The sequence below is a fragment of the Malus sylvestris genome, chromosome 10 (assembly GCF_916048215.2).
Source record: "Malus sylvestris chromosome 10, drMalSylv7.2, whole genome shotgun sequence".
Taxonomy (NCBI): Eukaryota; Viridiplantae; Streptophyta; class Magnoliopsida; order Rosales; family Rosaceae; genus Malus; species Malus sylvestris.
In genome coordinates this window covers 25916899-25937717 of record NC_062269.1, presented here as the reverse complement: position 1 = coordinate 25937717, position 20819 = coordinate 25916899, and the positions used below count along the sequence as shown (strand labels likewise).

General features: G+C 37.5%; 1 long non-coding RNA gene across 1 annotated transcript; it reads right to left on the bottom strand.

Annotated features, from left to right (window-relative positions):
- Nucleotides 1-1034: 1034 nt before the first annotated feature.
- Nucleotides 1035-1596, bottom strand: LOC126586489 (uncharacterized). The gene is made up of 3 exons (XR_007610823.1): nucleotides 1503-1596; nucleotides 1200-1286; nucleotides 1035-1087 (listed from the first exon to the last, which is right to left on the bottom strand). It is a non-coding gene; the product is annotated as an uncharacterized LOC126586489 (long non-coding RNA).
- Nucleotides 1597-20819: the final 19223 nt, after the last annotated feature.

Here is a 20819-nt window from a genome sequence, read left to right as displayed (position 1 = left end):
TTTATGAACTAAGTGAACTTCAGCATTGAAAGGTAGATTCTTGTTTCGTGCATGGGTGGCTGTCAGTAGATTTGTTGAAGTACAAAACGAGAAACATCAAAGTGAATCTCTTTCAAATCCAAACCCTATAAACTAAAGTGAAAGCCATACAACGTTTACAGCCCAAATCAAACCATCAACCTCACCGCGTCCACCATAACCGTGTAAAAATTCGCATCTCCGAACGGATCTCCACCATTAAGCATCTCCTACTGATTTCCACCACCTCGATCCGACTAGCCTTGGCCACCCTCCCCACAACCGGGGCTTGACCAACCCTCATGTCATCTTCCTCTTCCTCCACTGTGAGAAGAACACCGTCAATCTATGCCTCCACATTGGTGGCAACAATCAACTTCGGCTTGTATTCCTTTGTCAAGACCGCTAGCGATACCGATGGTTATGACCACGGCGGTTCATCGGACCATAATGGCCAGTAGGTTCTTAAAGTCATGTCCATGATGGTAGAATTAAGATTAATTTGTTGACTTATGTTCCATTAACCTATTAAAACATAAAACTATATAATCTTTTTTGAAAAGGAGACCAGTTGGTGACTTTGTCACGGTAGTTCATTATTTCAGGTCTGGGAAGACTCACAAAGACATTTTAGCCTCCCCCGACTACCATCATGTGACTCACTAACACTAAAATCGAAACTAGAACATGTCAATGACTACTTATCAACTTAAAAGTTAATTTTACCTTCTTTGTCTCAGCCAATGACTTGAAACGTCCAAACACCTCCTCCAATGTCTTATCGTCCATATCATTAATATCTCAAAGTTCATACAAAAAAGATACTAAAAAGAATTTAATACCTGCAAGAGGCGAGACTTCAAAGCATGACGGCCACTAATAAGAAAAAAAGAAAAGAAAGCGAGATGTTTAAACGCTACTGTGATACTCATGAGGTGGACGAAAGTATTATCTTTTATCGCTAACCTGTGCTTTCCCAGGACAATGCCAGTTTCATTAGAAAGGACGTAGCCAATATTTCTTCAGCCGAAATAATCTCATAGGTACTTTTGTTTTTAAGAATTCCATCCTAAAACACACACACGGAGGGAGAGGATGAGATTTCTCTTCAACTATATTTTATGAAATTATTTAATTTATTTATTTCAACTGCAAATTAAAAGTTAATATGGAAATATAACCTGGTGAATTCCACTGGCATGAGAGAAAATATTAGCTCCAACTATAGCCTTATGTGGTTGTATAGATAGTCCACTGTACTCTTCCACCTAATTTTTAGTGCATGTAAAAAGTTTTATCATTTAAGTACGTAGTACAAAGTTACAATATAAAGAACGAGAATTGGTATTAGTATTTTAAAAAAATCATCTCGCATTTCTTTCTTCTTTAACTTTTAACATTACGAAGGAATGGATGATGAATTTTTCTTAGTGCAAATAGCAACACCCACAAGACAAATAATAATGAAGACAAAGAAGAATTACCATCTTACTAACAGGTACAATATGCGTTGTATTTATTCCTGTGTGAAGGCCCCTGAGTATGTCCTTACCACGAGATTTGACAGCTATCACAAACTACAGTGTATATAAGAATAGTATGGGCATGTTTTGTGTTATATAATGAATTTAGATAATCGATTAGTTAATTCATTCTTAAATTACATAATATAAGAAATAATTATATATGGGGAAGGATCCATGATGCTATGAAAGATAATTTTAGACACAAGTTTTGAGTCTTTAGGTGACGATGCAGACATATCCATGCATTGCCGTAACGATCTTGGTGTCTAAAATTGTGTCTTTTTATGATCATTCTCCATTATATATTGATGACCAAAATAGAGATTTACCTCCTCCAGCGAAGCATTTCCAGCTCTCTCACCAATGCCATTGATTGTGACTTCAACTTGTCTAGCACCCGCATATGCACCCTAAAGCAAGTTCAAGTTCTGTGTCGAGTTCTTTACAAGTGAGAGAGTGATTAACTTAAACTCAGCACGAGAGTCATAGGTGCACATACAGCTAGTGTATTAGCATTGGCGAGGCCAAGATCGTTATGGCAATGCACTTATATGATTGCATTTTCAATCCCTACTACATTGGCCTTCAAGTCCTTAACAAATTGCTCCACTTCACTGGGAAAATTGTAGCCAACAGTGTCTGTGAATGTTATAGTCGTTGCTCCGGCATTGATAGTGATAAGCTCATATTTATATATATTTTACATCAAATTCACTTTTCTTTTCTTAGTTAGTTACTTATATTTTTGAGCTATTTACTTTGTTTTTGTGTTTTGTGGGATTTGTCAAGCAAATAAAAGAAAAATAGCACAAGTAGGATTTTTAGTAACAAATTCGTCAAAACTGCCTGTGCAGATCAGCTGACTTTGGAAGCAAGTTGCGAATAGCTCAGAATGAATTAGGGAATGAGCCTTATATGCTTGGAAAGCTACGGATGTCTATTTTCTGGAGCATTTTGCGGATTGTTAATATCATTTTTCTAGAAGAAGTTATGGCTGTTTAAACACTAAAAGGTTAAAAGGCTGAGCAGTTTGTAATTGCTCTGAAAGCAATAAAAAGGTCGTACCCAGTGCACAAGGCTCCCGCTTTACGCAAGGTCTGGGAGAGGTGAATGTCGGCTAGCCTTACCCCCATTTATAGAGAGGCTGCTCCCAAGTCTCGAACCCAAGACCTACCGCTCATGGGCGAAGACACTTGCTATCGCACCAAGTGAAAGCAATAAACCCAATAAATCTAGCTGCTGAAACTGATGCAGCCAAGAACAAGTCAGCTGACACCTATTCAAATATCAGACGAAATGGAATTAAAAATGAGGATTAAGAGGGAGTAATTGGCATAAAGGCTACCTAAAGTGTTATAATTGTTTTACCACATTTCCTCTCACTTATTGTCATCACTAAATGGCTATTAGAAGAAAATGATGCAGCAAGAATGGGTTTAAAAGCAGCATTGGGGAAGGAAGGAAGAGGAGAGGAGGCATCGGTCGATTTCTTTCGGTTCTATCTTCTCAAACTCATGTCTATCTTTTGTTTTAACTTATGGATTGTGTGTAACTAAATTTTTAGTAGTTAGGGGCTGTTTTGAAGCCCCGAATATGATTGCAATTTTGTTATGACATTTCGTTGAATTACTTTTATGAATGGATGAAAATTGGTTCACTACTTGTCTCATTGATGAATTCTTTATTTGTTTTCTATGGATGCATACGTAGTAAGCATATCTAGGATTCTAATGCTATGAATATGTGTGTGCCTGCCCTTGTTGAATGAGGACCTACATATATTCTAGAGTAGTACTTGTTAATTGCGATTAACATGTGAATCAATTTCTAGGATAAGTAAGACAATGCCAGTACTTACGATGCCTTGTGATGACTCAAACTCTTTTCGTTCTTAATGATTTCTACTTGTTAAATCTATGAACACGCCATTCTAGATTGCACGCTAGGGACTAAGTTAAGTTGAAAACGCCATTCTCTTAACATACTACGTAAGAAAGAGTAATAGGTTGAGTTCTAACATTGAGCCAACTTGAGCATCTTCATCCAGAAATAAAAGGAATTTGAATGAAACATAATATGTTTGCATGATTATTTGGTGGTGGATAGCAATACCCCTAACTCGTTTTTCTTAATTTGTGAGCTACTTAATATATGTTTCTGTCCTGTTTTTGTTCGATTTAATTTAAATAGAAAATCAACTCCAAAAATCTCAAAAATTTGTAGAAGTGTAGCTCTGTGTGTCTAGTGTTTGCTTATAAAATTTCGTAGACTTTAGATTAGTGTAAGTCAGTCTAATAATTATTTTTCGGTGGCTGGTCAGTAGGGACATCAACCAGTTTTTGTGACATTTTAAGTAGTTAGATAAAACAATCTTCTGCGGGAAAGACCCTTATTTTCATATGCTACAATTGACAAATCTTAGCTTTAAAAAGGAAAATCAATAAGATATTTGTGTGCTACTTTGTGGTGTGCTTTTAATCCTATCAAATTTTTGGCGCCGTGTCGCCGGGGATTGTTATTTCTAATTACTTATTTCTCTATTGTTTTCTTTTCTTGTCTAATTAGTGTTTTTGTTTTTGTTTTTATGTCAGGTACTCTTTGTAGTATATGCATACTCGAAGGTCCAAGAACCAACCCCCCTTGGATGATTACTCTCCGAAAGTTTGATCATGTCCACCCTTGAAGTTGATTGTAAAATTGGAGTTTGGGGGTCATCGCTTGATTTAAATACAAATTGGGGAAGTTTTCAATCCAAATGCTTTATTTTGTTTCTTACTATTTTATTTTATTTTTATTTTTATTTTATGCATTATTGTGTTTTCTGACATTGGGGACAATGTCCAGTTTAGGTTTGGGGGTAAGGATTGAAAAACTGACGAAATTGAAAATTTTCATACCTTCGACTAAGAACTGGTTTGATTTGTTTCCGTGTTGTTTCTTTTTGTTTTCTTAATTAGTTCTGTTTACTCTAAAAAAAAAAACCAAAATAAAACCCAAAAAAGAGAAAATTCAGAAAATTTGAAAATCCAAAAATATTGTCTTGTTTTATTTATTATTTTGAATTAGATTTTTGTTAGTTTCCTGACCCAATGATATAATTAGATTGAATTTGAACCACGGTGATCAAGAACTTAGTAAGCATGTGTTGTGTGAAATTCCTTATTCTCTTGTTAGCCTTGTACATGTTTAATCATCTTTGAAAAACCAAATGCACATAGCCTTATTGATGTGAAACTAAAGTATGACTTAAAACTTCGCATGTGAATATAGTGACCATATACAACCTATGTGAGTTTTTGAGCCTATTGAAAGTGTGTGCATTTTTCATACACTCATATTCTTTCATGTGTGATGAACTTATATGACTTACATCTCTAGAACTTGCGTAACGATCTTTTGAAATGTTGGTCATTGATTGCATGAACTTGAAAAGGATAGAGGCATTAGGTTTATCACCATGGCCCAAATAAGCATGTTTCCTAAAGAAAAATGATATTATTAGATTGCCAATTGGAGCCGTATATGTTGAGCCTTTTATTTCTTATCACCAGATATGTTTACCCTTATACCTTAAACATTTTTCCTTACCCTTTCTAAGCTAGCTAGTGAGCAATGTGAGATTGTCTTATGAGAAATATTTGTGAAGTACTTTGAAGGAGTTTGGAAAAAGAATAAGTGTGGGGGTATTTCATGTTTGTATTTAGTTATGTGCAAAATTGGTTCAAAAAAAAAAAAAAAAAAAAAAAAAAAAGAAAAATTGTATACAAAGCAAATAAAAGTTTTTTTTTTTAAGTTTCAGTTTGGAGGTATTAGTAGAGTGGTTGGAGCTTGAGTTCTTGTAAATCTCAACAAGAGAATTGCTTGCAATGTAGCTTGGAACTTGTGTTTACCTATCATTTCATTTCTATAACCCTCTCCCTAAGCCTCATTACAACCAATAAAAGTCCTCTTGATTTAAGTTTTGCAATTATGATTGTGGAGATGAGATCTTTATGCAAGCTTATGGTAGATCTTTCACATTTAATTCTTTGAGCGAAACACGTTAAACTAAACATGTGTGTGATTGAGTGTATGTCCCGTGAGAAGGTCACTAGTTTGCGTGTGGTGTTTTAAAAAAAACTTGAAATTGCATTAGCATGGCTATTACACACACTACACTTCATGGATGATTAAAAGGTTTCTGCTAACATTTGAATCAGGAAGATGAATTTGGATTAGCTTGTTTGGTGCTAGCTAAGGTTCTTGATGATTTGTTTTCTTGAATGAAATTCTATGAGGGTCACAAAGAGGGAAGCTAATGTTTTTCTTGTTGCTACTTTTTCATATTTTCTTCGTTTCGCTCGAGGACTAGCAAAAGCTAAGTGTGAGGGTATTTGATAAGCTCATATTTATATATATTTTACATCAAATTCACTTGTCTTTTCTTAGTTAGTTCCTTATATTTTTGAGCTATTTACTTTGTTTTTGTGTTTTGTGGGATTTGTCAAGCAAATAAAAGAAAAATAGCACAAGTAGGATTTTTAGTAACAAATTCGTCAAAACTGCCTGTGCAGATCAGCTGACTTTGGAAGCAAGTTGCGAATAGCTCAAAATGAATTAGAGAATGAGCCTTATATGCTTGGAAAGCTACGGATGTCTATTTTCTAGAGCATTTTGCGGATTGTTAATATCAGGTTTTTAGAAGAAGTTATGGCTGTTTAAACACTGAAAGGTTACCAAGAGGCTGAGCAGTTTGTAACTGCTCTGAAAGCAATAAACCCAATAAATCTAGCAGCTGAAACTGATGCAGCCAAGAACAAGTCAGCTGACACCTATTCAAATATCAGAGGAAATGGAATTAAAAATGAGGATTAAGAGGGAGTAATTGGCATAAAGGCTACCTAAAGTGTTACAATTGTTTTACCACATTTCCTTTCACTTATTGTCATCACTAAATGGCTATTAGTGGGTGAGTTAAGGAGAAGAAAATGATGTAGCAAGAATGGGTTTAAAAGCAGCATTGGGGAGGGAAGGAAGAGGAGAGGAGGCCTCGGTCGATTTCTTTCGGTTCTATCTTCTCAAACTCATGTCTATCTTTTGTTTTAACTTAAGGATTGTGTGTAACTAAATTTTTAGTAGTTAGGTGCTGTTTTGAAGCCCCGAATATGATTGCAATTTTGTTATGACATTTCGTTGAATTACTTTTATGAATGGATGAAAATTGGTTCACTACTTGTCTCATTGATGAATTCTTTATTTGTTTTCTATGGATGCATACGCTTGATTTAAATACAAATTGGGGAAGTTTTCAATCCAAATGCTTTATTTTGTTTCTTACTATTTTATTTTATTTTTATTTTATGCATTATTGTGTTTTCTGACATTGGGACAATGTCCAGTTTAGGTTTGGGGGTAAGGAAAATCAATAGGACATTTGTGTGCTACTTTGTGGTGTGCTTTTAATCTTATCAAATTTTTGGCGCCGTTGCCGGGGATCAAACCCTGGTCACCCGCGTGACAGACGGGAATACTTACCACTATACACAAATTTTTGGGATTTTTGGAGTTGATTTGCTATTTAAATTAAATCGAACAAAAATAGGACAGAAACAGATATTAAGTAGTTCACAAATTAAGAAAAACGAGTTAGGGGTATTGCTATCCACCACCAAATAATCATGCAAACATGTTATGTTTCATTCAAATTCCTTTTATTTCCGGATGAAGATGCTCAAGTTGGCTCAATGTTAGAACTCAACCTATTACTCTTTCTTACGTAGTATGTTAAGAGAATGACGTTTTTAACTTAACTTAGTCCCTAGCATGCAATCTAGAATGGCATGTTCATAGATTTAACAAGTAGAAATCATTAAGAACGAAAATAGTTTGAGTCATCACAAGGCATCGTAAGTACTGGCGTTGTCTTACTTATCCTAGAAATTGGTTCACATGTTAATCGCAATTAACAAGTACTACTCTAGAATATATGTAGGTCCTCATTCGACAAGGGCAAGCACACACATATTCATAGCATTAGAATCCCATATTCATAGCATTAGAATCCTAGATATGCTTACTACGTATGCATCCATAGAAAACAAATAAAGAATTCATCAATGAAACAAGTAGTGAACCAATTTTCATCCATTCATAAAAGTAATTCAACGAAATGTCATAACAAAATTGCAATCATATTCGGGCTTCAAAATAGCCCCTAACTACTAAAAATTTAGTTACACACAATCCTTAAGTTAAAACAAAAGATAGACATGAGTTTGAGAAGATAAAACTGAAAGAAATCGACCGAGGCCTCCTCTCCTCTTCCTTCCTTCCCCAATGCTGCTTTTAAACCCATTCTTGCTGCATCATTTTCTTCTAATAGCCATTTAGTGATGACAATAAGTGAGAGGAAATGTGGTAAAACATTTGTAACACTTTAGGTAGCCTTTATGCCAATTACTCCCTCTTAATCCTCATTTTTAATTCCATTTCCTCTAATATTTGAATAGGTGTCAGCTGACTTGTTCTTGACTGCATCAGTTTCAGCTGCTAGATTTATTGGATTTATTGCTTTCAGAGCAGTTACAAACTGCTCAGCCTCTTGGTAACATTTTAGTGTTTAAACAGCCATAACTTCTTCTAGAAAAATGATATTAACAATCCGCAAAATTCTCTAGAAAATAGACATCCGTAGCTTTCCAAGCATATAAGGTTCATTCTCTAATTCATTATGAGCTATTCGCAACTTGCTTCCAAAGTCAGCTGATCTGCACAGGCAGTTTTGACGAATTTGTTACTAAAAATCCTACTTGTGCTATTGTTTTTTTATTTGCTTGACAAATCCCACAAAACAAAAAAAACAAAGTAAATAGCTCAAAAATATAAGGAACTAACTAAGAAAAGACAAGTGAATTTGATGTAAAATATATATAAATATGAGCTTATCAGATAGTTTCCCCATATATTCGATATAGAAACTCCTTCTCAGACCTAATTTAGATTAATTCAAGCAAAGCATATAATCAGTAAGTTTCTTAGCCCCATCTTTTTTGATATATGAGAGAGTCTGTATCAAATTAATCTAAACTATATAAACAGTTTTACGAATTTGTAAGCCTAAGAGAAACACACTGTTACAATTAACTTACAAAACTAGGTCTACTTCTTAGCCCAACTGTTAGCTTGGTGGAGAATGGACTGTGTAAACAAATCCCTTTTAATTGCATATAATGAGAAATGACATATACACAACTTTTTAACCTCCTATACACATGTATTTAATTTGTTTACTGTTTAATTTATTCAATTGACAAAATATATTAAAGTATATTCAAAATTTTTAAGTAACGTATGAAAACCATCTCTATTATCTCCCCTTCTAATCTCTCACATTTTTTCCTCTCCTATTTGAATGGTTATAGTTTAGCCACGTCAATATCTTATATTGATTTTTTTTATAAAGACAATAAAACAAAAAATAATATGTGAGATGATGGAGGAGAAGAAGATGAAAATAGGAGGAGAGAAAATCATATTCCATTATATAATCCTTATATATTATGTACCATTAGTAGGCAGATTCTCTACCCTCCCACTTCCCTTGCACTCCCGTGCTCTCTTGTTTTGTGTGATCACGATTAAGCCACGTTAACATTTTATATTTTTTTTATAGAGATAATAAGGCAAAAATAAATAGTTTTATAAAATGTTGACATGACTTAATTATGCCCTCCCACTTCCCTTGCCCTCCCGTACCATTATTGCGGTGACAGGTTGTAGTCAGATGGCAATTTTCAATACAATCTTATATAGTCGAGATTTGGATCTTGCCTCGAAGGGAATGAAGATCTTAAGTATATATTATAGAAACTATGAATTTAGTTCTTGAATTATCATTTATGTAAAAATTAGGTACTTAATTTTTTTTTAGAAAAATCAATCATTGAATTATAAAAATTTGTCAATTATATTCTAATATTATATTTGAAGTTATTATATTCAATTTTTCGTTAATTTAAATCACGTTACTTGCATGTAATACATATTGAATGATAGATTGATAATTTTACACAAATAAATAATGTATAGAGTTAACTTTGAAGAATAAATTAGATATTAGATTCGCAACCTATATAAAATATTAAGGGTTTATATGTGAGAAAATGACGGTATTACACTTTATAATATGTCAAGTGACTTAAGTTGACGAAAAATGTAATAAATTAATTAACTTTAAGTATAATAGTAAATATGAAATTAGTAATTTTTAATTGATTTAAGGACTTATTTTATTGAAAAAAATAATTCCAAAACTTAATTTTTACTAAATAATAGTTCAAGGATTAAAGCGCACTTCATCTTATATTATATATTTTCCCAATAAACAAAGATGAAAATATATAAAATGATTCAATTTGTTGACTTTTTTTACACTAAGTCGGGGCATAATCTCTGTTACGCCCTTTTCTGTCTTCAACTTGAAATGGATTGTTCCCTCAAAAAAAAAAAAAAAACTTGAATTGGATTGGATTGGATCTTTGCTTCAAAGGGAACGAAGATCGCGAGTGTGTGTGTGTGTGTGTGTGTGTGTGTATTATAGGGGTGTGCTATCCACACACCCCAAATTACTTCTACACGCCTTTGTTAATTTCTGTTCGTTGATCTTCTTCCATTCATCTGATCCGACGGTCGAAAATTAGAAGGGTGTGTGAGAAGTAAAATGGGGTGTGTGGATATTACACCCCATATTATATTTGTATGACATTTCTACAGGATGTTTGGAAATGATTATTTATGTTACACCTTTTTTTTTTGTTTTACACATTTATTTATTTAATCCTCCACTAAACATTCTAAAATCATAATCAACACATGAAAACAATTCTTTTGAAAGTGTTTGTACCATACTTGACAAATCCCGAAACTACTGAGTATCGGTCAACGTTATACCGTCAAGGACCCAGAAGAGTTTCCCTCCAACCAGGAGGCCAATCACAGTGCGACACGTGTCGACATTAGAAGCCAATAATAGCGCGACACGTGTCAACATCAGAAGCCAATCACAACACGACACGTGTCAATGTCAGAATGAAACTAGAAAATCTCTTATATAAACAGAGATCATTCTCTCACAATATTTCCTAATGTCATTTGTACTAAATCATTCACTAGTACTCACTAAATGAGAGCTTGAACCTATGTACTTGAGTAAACCCTTCACAATTAATGAGAACTCCTTTACTCCGTGGACGTAGCCAATCTGGGTGAACCACGTACATCTTGTGTTTACTTCCCTGTCTCTATCCATTTACATACTTATCCACACTAGTGACTAAAGCAATCTAGTGAAGGTCACAAACTTGACACTTTCTGTTGTACTAAAGTCCTCACTGATTTTGTGCATCAACATTTGGCGCCGTCTGTGGGAACGACACTTATTCCCACTCTTTTCAGCTTTCTCAAGCTGGTTTCCACCATTCGTACACTCTATTTTGACCAGGTATCCCTCTTCAACATGGGGAGCGAAGGAAGCCACAACACACAGAATGACACCTATTTTGCACCTATTGCGAAGCAACGAAATAAGGAATGAAAGAGGGTTGCTCTTTAAGCTAAAGTGGATGAGCTAGAAGCTTAAAACAACAAGATAGTAATGAAAAATGAGGTCATCCAGGAGCAGTATGAGAAGCTCCACGAAACTAGGCGTACTCAAACACGCGAGCTCGTTGACCCTGTGGACATCAACCATCATCTGAGTGCCCCCCAACACGGAGGGTTACCTTCCTTCGACATGGGTATCTCTGATAAGGAGCGAGCTAATCATCAAAACATTAATCAACATGAGACTTCTCTCAACCCAGCTGCTTCGACCCGAAGCAGGAGAAGTGGAGGAAAACACCTCATTACAGAAGGGTTGGAAAGATCGAAAGCCGTTTATCGTGACTGCCGAGACTTCGTAAAGCAACATCGAGAAAATCCCCTCCACATATGCTTGAAGATCAATGACCCAAAGGTTTCTGAAAGACTCGGTCCTCTCGCACAACCCAGGCCAGCTGCCAATCTAGGGAAGAAACGACAAGTCCCAGATGAACATGAAGGTAAATGGGACTCTGAGGTATTTCGACAGACTAGTCCTAGAAGTCAGTACGGCGAGTCCAAGGAAAAATCACATGCCCTTACTTAAACTTTCCTACTTCCAAGAGGCGATGGAGACTTACGAAAGAAAATCCCAGTGGTACATGACTCTACTCAAGACCTCATTGTCCTACAACTCATTGAGGAAGTAAACAAGTTGAAGGCTGAACGTCAGGCCGAGATACTTGACTGGAACCAACCCAGGCCTGGCCCTCTCATAAGGAGGATCCTCGACACCCCCATTCAAGCAAAGACAAAACAAAAGCTTGGTTTACAACTCTATACTGGAAGGGAGGACCTAATTGAACACTTTAACCTCTTTGAGTCCACCATGGCATATCGGATGCACACCGACGAAGAGCAATGTCTTCTCTTCTCCTCCACCCTATCTGACGGAGCTCTAAACTGGTATTGTCGTCTTCTACCTGAGACAGTAGACTCATTTGAGGAACTGAGGAAACTATTTGTCTCTTAACACATATTCCACACCGATTGCTTGCATTCTGCAGATGACTTGTACACTATTTGTCAGAAGCTGGACGAGTCACTACAAGAGTATGTCGGTCGTTTCAGCCATGAGTATTCTCGTTGTGCCGAGGCAGATGACAAGACTGCCCTCAAAGCCTTCACGGTAGGGCTACGTGACTGTTTCTTTAAGTACATGATCAATGCCAACACTTGGAAGACTTACTCTGAGGTGATGGCATAGGCTTACAACCATGCCTCCGCCGAGGCAAGGACATATCAAAGGAAACCCCCCACAGCCACCCCTTATCAGCAAGTAGGGAGTGGAAGCCAGATCCAACCAAATGAGAAGACCTCGATCTTCGAAACAGTAGCAGTGCCTCCCCTGCCTTACTTAATACTTTGCCAAGTCAACAGACATATCAATCTCAGGGCAAAAGGAAAGATTTCCATCCTCACCGGTCTCATTTTAGTAAAAGGAGTAAGGGACACTACCGCGATAACCAAGGGTATCGCTATGATAATCCCCGACCCTAAGCAGTCAACATAATAGGTCAAGCACATATCAGGACAGCCCCTACCCCGAGGTATGAGGCATACACACCTTTGAACGCCACATGTGTGGCCATTTACCCTAGCATAACACACCTGATACCGAAGCTAAAGCCGAGGCACCCAGATTACAAGCCCATGAAGAACACGGGCACGTTTTGTTGCTACCACGAGTATAATGACCATGACGGCGAGAAGTGTATCACCATTCGTGATCATATTGAAGCTTTGGCATATGAAGGAAAAATTGATCAATTCCTCATTCATCCTCTAAGGGGTAACCGTAACCAACGCCAGGTGAATGTGATATATTCCATAAGTGGTGGCACACCCATATCTAAATCATCCAACAGGGCCATGAAAAATAAGGAATGAGCTTTAAGGTCTGGCCACCAAGTGTTTCACGTGGAAGACATCAGGGGAGGTAAGTATCAAAAGCCTAACTGGGATCCAATATGTTTCTACCCTGAGGAACAAATGGGTATCATCTACCCTTACAACGACCCACTGATCGTGGAAGCTCACATAACCAACTTTGAAGTACGACAAATCCTGGTAGACACGGGGGCTTTGGTCAATATCATGTTTGCTGAAGCTTTTAGGGCACTTAATGTAGTTGAACACTTGCTCAATTGCTCGATTTCCCCTCTGATAAGCTTCTCCGGTGATATCGTGCAACCTTTGGGGAGTATACACTTACCTTTCACCATTAGTACATGCCCTTACACAACTACCATTACCACTAACTTCCTGGTGGTTGATTGCCCAATGGCATACAATGTCATCTTCGGAGACATAGGCATCAATGATCTCAAGGCCATGGTATCCACACATATGTTGTTAATGAAATTTCCAACCCTCTATGGCAATGGTTACATCAGAGGAGATCAACTTAGTGCACGATCATGTTACTGATATGAGCATATTTATGCGACTTAATTGTCTTGTTCTCGTGCGTTTACGTTGTGTTTCCTTAGTTATTTTAGTGTTTAAAGCCATTTTCATTTGTTTGTAGGTCTTAATAACAACCTTGGCAAGAAAAGTGCATTTTGGTGCATGTTGGATCAATATTGGGTTGAAATGGATTGCATGCATGAGGATGGACGTTTTGGGCATATGTGTGTGCATGTGTGTGCAATTGCAAGGATAAACAATGACAACTCATACACATGCAAACACATGGCAAGAGAGGGAGAAAACACATGCAAAGACACCCACATGCAAAGTGAAAACAAAACTCACGGCAAAGGAGAAGGAATTGTGTGTGTTTTGTGGCTGAAATGATGAAGCATGTGTGTGTAAATGTAAAGGGGAAAACATGGCAGCAAACACATGGCAAAGAAAGCAAACACATGGCAAAGAGAAGAACATTGAAGCAACCACATGGGAGCACATGGCATAGGGCAGAAAATGTGGGTGTTTGGTGCTTGAAATGATGAAGCATGTGTGTGTAAATGTAAAGGAAAATAGGGCAGAAAATGTGTGTGTGTTGTGGTTGAAATGATGAAGCATGTGTGTGTAAATGTAAAGAGAAGGAACATCTTGTGCCGTGCCTATGCCCAAGCCTTGGGAGTGTTGGAGCGTTTCTAGGTGTTTTCTATCTTTGATTTCAATGTTTAAATTAAGTTATCTTTGTGTAATTGCGAGTATGAGGAACTAAACCCCCCTTGGCTAGGGGGGGATTCAAAACCATATTTATGCTTGCTAAATGATTTGATTACTTCCAATTGCGTTTCATGAATTGTGAATTTAATTTACTTATCTCTATGAATTAAAACTAATTTGTGTATGTTGGTTGAGAGTGCACGCTTAATTTTCATGCATAAGTTTGATGCTAGGATATAAGGAAGTTTCACCTAATCGTTATGAACTTATATTCATAAGTAGTAAAGGTTGTTGATCACAATCGTGTTAAGTAAATTCTTGGCATAAGTTTCATGCAATTCATAGTAACGAGTGCCTCGTCAATGCTTATGTTTTTCATAGAACTTAATGATTCTTGCGTGTATCTCTATTATGCAATTCATGTAGGGAACTTGTAGGGAATGTTTTGGGTTGTCGTATGCAATCATCCAACCTAATAACTTGTGGAAAAACTGAGGGTTAATTAGTGCAATTCACGGTTAATTTGGGGCGTTGAGTATTCATGGTTTGTCGAAGAGCAATTGGAAATCATTTTGTATGCAAGTATAACATGTGTGGAGAAGAACCCCTTAGCTAGCTTCTCATCCATTCAATTTGATCAATCTCGTTTTAAAACCTATTTTGTTTTACAAAGTTCTTGTTTTGTTTTCAAATTCGTCTAAAATCAATCCCCCTTTATTTTGTTGAGTCATATTAGTTAGAAATCAATTTAGTTTGTGTTTTTAAGTGTCTTGAGTCAAGTTATAACATGTTTTCGTTCAAATTCTTCCTTAGTGTTCAAAACTGCCCAGATTGTGTTTTTAAGGCAGTTTTGAGTGTTTAGGTGCTGTTTTGAGTCTTTTGGTTTGTTTTAGTGTTTTAAAGTATAGTTTTGCATTCTTTGAGTCTAGTTTAGTGTTTTAAACTTTGTTTTTACGTTTTCAAGTCAGTTTCCAAGTGATTTAGCAATCCCTCCTAATCCCCGGCCTAGAACGATCCCTACTTACATACTTTACTACAATTGATAAAAGAGGGTTTAATTTGTGTGTTAAGTTAATTTTCACATCAGTTACAACACTTCGGTCAAGCAACAACACCTGCCTGTGCCCAAGGAAACCCTTTCTATACATGACCAAGTCATAAAGACCAGCCCAGACGAAGCCAACTTGGATCTTCACGGTGGCAACAGTCAACCCGACGATCCTCGAGATCACTCTTTCACCCAACAAGCATAACCCGCTGAAGAGTTGGAGAAGGTCTCTATCTTAAAAGATTATCCGGATCGCATGGTGAAGATTGACACCACCTTGTCACCACCCATTCGGTTGGCATTAATCTCTTTTTTGCAAGAGAACACTGAGGTCTTCGCCTGGTCATACGAGGACATGCCAAACATCTCTCCCGATATCATCTGTCATCGCTTAAGTATTGACCCCAAGATCAAGCCAGTGAGACAAAAGCGAAGATCTTATGCCGCTGAACGGTACGAGGCAATCAAGGCAAAAGTTGAAAAACTTAAGGGCATAGGTTTCGTTCGTGAAGTCAATTATCCAATGTGGGTAGCAAATGTTGTCCTTGTTAAGAAGAATTCGACCAAGGAAAGTCTTATGCTCTAAAAGGTCTTGTGGAGAATGTGTGTCGATTACACCGACCTAAACAAAGGATGCCCGAATGATAAATTTCTTTTTCCTCTCATAGACAGACTTATAGACTCTACGTCAGGGTGTGAACTCCTGAGCTTCATGGATGCTTACTCAAGATACAACCAAATCTTCATGAACTCTCCGGACTAAGAACACACAGCATTCACTACTGACAGGGGATTATATTGCTATAAAGTCATGCCCTTCGGCTTAAAGAATGCAAGAGCAACTTATCAGAGTCTGGTCAATTCAATGTTTGCCGAACAGATTGGGAAGAGCATGGAAGTTTATGTTGATGATATGTTAGTCAAGAGCAAACATGCTGACCAACACATCACCAACCTATCTGAAACTTTCACCATTCTAAAGAGGTATCGAATAAGGTTGAACCTCAACAAATGTGCCTTCGGCGTAGGCTCTGGCAAATTCTTAGGCTTCATGATAAGCCAACTAGGCATTGAGGCTAATCCCGAGAAGATTAAAGCAATCATCGACATGAAGAAACTGGTCACTTCAAAAGACATCTAGAGCCTTACTGGCAAGGTGGCAGCCTTAACTAGGTTCATCTCTAAGGCCACAGACATATGTGCTCATTTCTTCAAAGCACTTAAGGGAAGTAAGAAGTACATTACATGGACTGATGAATGTACTGAGACATTTAAGAACCTCAAAGACTACATAAGTAAAGCTCATCTTCTCTCCAAACCTAAGATTGGTGACACTTTCATTATCTATCTGTCGGTATCGGCTTGAGCAGTAAGTTCTGTTCTCATTCGAAAGGATGGTGATGTCGAACGGCCTGTCTAATATGCTAGCAAGGCCTTACAAGATGCGGAGACATGATACTCCAACATTGAGAAATTGGCTCTAGCATTGGTCATGTCTGCTCGAAAACTTCGCCCTTACTTTCAAGCACACCCCATCATCGTGCTTACCAATCATCATCTTCGACAGATACTCCAAAGTCCTGACACTTCCGGCGAATGATCAAATGGGTGATAGCATTGGGTGAGTTTGACATCTCCTACTAATCAAAGCCAGCTGAGAAGGGCCAAGCAGTGGCAGACTTCATCGCCGACTTCGCATATCCTGTTGACATTGTTTCTACGACTAAAGAAGTGGTTTCATTACCCTCGGAAGCTCAGAAAATAAAACCAACAGCCCCAGCATGGAGTCTATATGTTGATGGCTCGTCCAACCAACAGGGTTGTGGAACAGGACTAGTCCTTACGACCCCTGACAAAGTGGCAATGGAGTATGCTATTCGTTTCAAATTCAAGGCGTAGAACAATGAGGCCGAATATGAAGCCTTCCTAGCATGCTTATGTTTGGCCAAACACCTTGGGGTTAAACGAATTGATATCTTCAGTGACTCCCAATTGGTGGTTAACCAGGTCATCAACAACTTTGACACTAAGGATAGCTCTATGGCAGCATATCTGGCACAAACACAATTGTTACTCAAGCACTTCCACTACCAGATCACCCAAATTCCTCGAGTGGCAAACAGTCATGCAGATGCTTTGGCTCGCCTCACCTCAGCGGTGAAAGACAAGATTGGGAGAAAAATTCAGGTCGAATTGTTGGCAGCACCAAGCACCATGGCTGTGAAAGTGTGCAACTTACAACATGGGGATAGTTGGTTACCCCAATTTATAGATTCCTTGCTCATGGCACCCTTCCAAATGACAAAGTCCAAGCTAAGCAGATTTGATACAAGGCTACCCGTTACTTGATCATTAATGACCAACTTTACAAGCGGGGTTTTAACCTACAATACTTAAGATGCCTTATGCCCGTAGAGGCGGAAACTGTCATTCTGGAAATACATGAAGGAGTCTGCGGATATCATGTTGGATCTCAATCCCTAGCACATAAGGCTTTTCACCAAGGATATTACTGGCTAAAGGGTCAAACCTCGTTCTTTCAAAGTGGGGGACTGGGTATTGAAGAAAAGATTACTCTACAACAGAGTCCCGAGTAATGAACACTTAGTCCAAACTGGGATGGACCGTTTGAAGTTGTTAGCATCAGTTGCCCTGGCTCCTACAAGCTTAGAAGCTCCGATGGCAAGACCCTTGGCCATCCATGGAACGCTGATCACTTGAAGTACTATTACAAGTAAACTCACATTGTACAAGTGTTAAGCTTCAGCCGTTCGGCATCCTATATAACGAAAACTATTTGGCATGAATTCAATAAAGAGGTTATTTAGACAACTCGGTCCTAATCCTCTTACATTCCTAGCAATGAAACACTTGTGTTCAAAGCTTCAACATGAAACAAAGTCTAAGTATATGTCAACAAGACTATACAAATAAACGAACAGCTTCACAATATATTCGTTCAATCATACATTCCAACACATTCATACATAAGCCAACTGTGTTTTGAAAGGGTTCAACATACTTCGTGTCATTCGACACTTGCTACAATGTGCCTAGACACCTTGCCCTTATTCTCACCAACCAGGTGATGAAATGTACAACCAGGGGATGAAATGTACAACCAGTACTCTCTTTCATGCCACCAACCAGGTGATGAAATGTACAACCCGTACTCTAATATCATTTGGTAACTTGCCATTCATGCCACCAACCAGGTGAAGAATGAACTCATCTTCATGCCACCAACCAGGTGATGAAATGTACAACCCGTACTTTAATATCATTTGGCAACTTGCCACTCATGCCACCAACCAGGTGAATAATGAACTCATCTATGCCATTAACCAGGTGATGAAATGTATAACCCATACTCTCCTTCATGCCACTAACCAGGTGATGAAATGTACTACCCGTACTCTCTTTCATGCCACTAACCAGGTGATGAAATGTACAACCCGTACTCTAATATCATTTGGCAACTTGCTACTCATGCCACCAACTAGGTGAAGAAGGAACTCATCTTCATGCCACCAACCAGGTGATGAAATGTACAACCCGTACTCTCCTTCATGCCACTAACCAGGTGATGAAATGTATAACCCGTACTCTAATATCATTTGACAACTTTCCATTCATGCCACCAACCAGGTGAAGAAGGAACTCATTCTCGTGCCACCAACCAGGTGATGAAATGTGATGAAAGGTGATGAAGGAACTCACCTTCGTACCACCAACCAAGTGATGAAAGCAACTCACCATTCATTCCACCTGCCAGAAGACAAGTTGTACAACTTCTACATGTGAACTCCTAGCATTCACAAATAATAAAAGACTCTCAAGCTTGACAACTCAACTAGGGGAACACTTATGCCTAACAAGAGTTATAGTTACCAACAAAGTCTTATTGCAAGCCAACAACAACTTTAGTGCATGGCATACGAAGATCAAACTATTCAGCCCTCTTGCATCTAATTCAGACATTTCCCCTCTATAACAATGCAAACACTACAACTCGTAGAAAGCTTCACACACTCTTGATCAAGACAGTGTGAAGCAAAACCAATTTATGATGCCAACAAAAGCTTCATCAAAGGAGTTCAACCACAATTCTCAAAAGCTTCACACATTCTTGATCAAGACAGTGTGAAGCAAAACCAATTTATGGTACCAGCAAGAGCTTCATCAATGTAGGGCAACCACAATTCTCAAAAGCTTCACACATTCTTGATCAAGACAGTGTGAAGCAAAACCAATTTATGGTGCTAACAAAAGCTTCATCAAAGGAGTTCAACCACAATTCTCAAAAGCTTCACACACTCTTGATCAAGACAGTGTGAAGCAAAACCAATTTATGGTGCTAACAAAAGCTTCATCAAAGGAGTTCAACCATAATTCTCAAAAGCTTCACACACTTTTGATCAAGACAGTATGAAGCAAAACCAATTTATGGTGCCAACAAGAGCTTCATCAATGGAGGGCAACCACAATTCTCAAAAGCTTCACACACTCTTGATCAAGACAGTGTGAAGCAAAACCAATTTATGGTGCCAACAAAAGCTTCATCAAAGGAGTTCAACCATAATTCTCAAAAGCTTCACACACTCTTGATCAAGACAGTGTGAAACAAAACCAATTTATGGTGCCAACAAGAGCTTCATCAATGGAGGGCAACCGCAATTCTCAAAAGCTTCACACACTCTTGATCAAGACAATGTGAAGCAAAACCAATTTATGGTGCCAACAAGAGCTTCATCAATGGAGGGCAACCGCAATTCTCAAAAGCTTCACACACTATTGATCAAGACAATGTGAAGCAAAACCAATTTATGGTGCCAATAAGAGCTTCATCAATGGAGGGCAGCTACAATTCTCAAACCTTTGAAGCAAATTCAAGACTGTTCGAAGCAAATTCAATTTATATGGTTCATCCAAACCTTCGACTACTACAAGGTGTGGCTTGCATCACAATCTCTTGCTCAATAATGTGGAAGCAAAATTTGTATATGTTGTCTTTCCTACATTTTCAAATTTCTAGTTTCCCAACAAAAAAAAAAAAAAAGGGAAATTCAACAAAGCTTCATTAATAGAGGACAACTACAAATTCTCAAAAGCTTCACACTATCTTGATCAAGATAGTGTGAAGCAAAATCAATTCGTGGTACCCAACAAAGCTTCACCACAAAAGCTTCACCAACAAAAGCTTCATCAATGGAGGACAACTACAAATTCTCAAGATAGTGTGAACCAAAATCAATTCATGGTATCCAATAAAGCTTCAACCTCAAAGCTTAATATATATATATATATATATATATATTTTTTTTTTTTTGAAAATTCGAAAATTCAGAAATTCGAAAATTCGAAAATTTGAAAATTCAAAAAAATAATAAAAAAAATTCAAAAAAAAAAAAAATTGCCTATGCCTCATCTTCTTTGGGCCTAACAACTTTAATAACAAATATATATGAATGAGGAGTTTTGGGCTACCACTT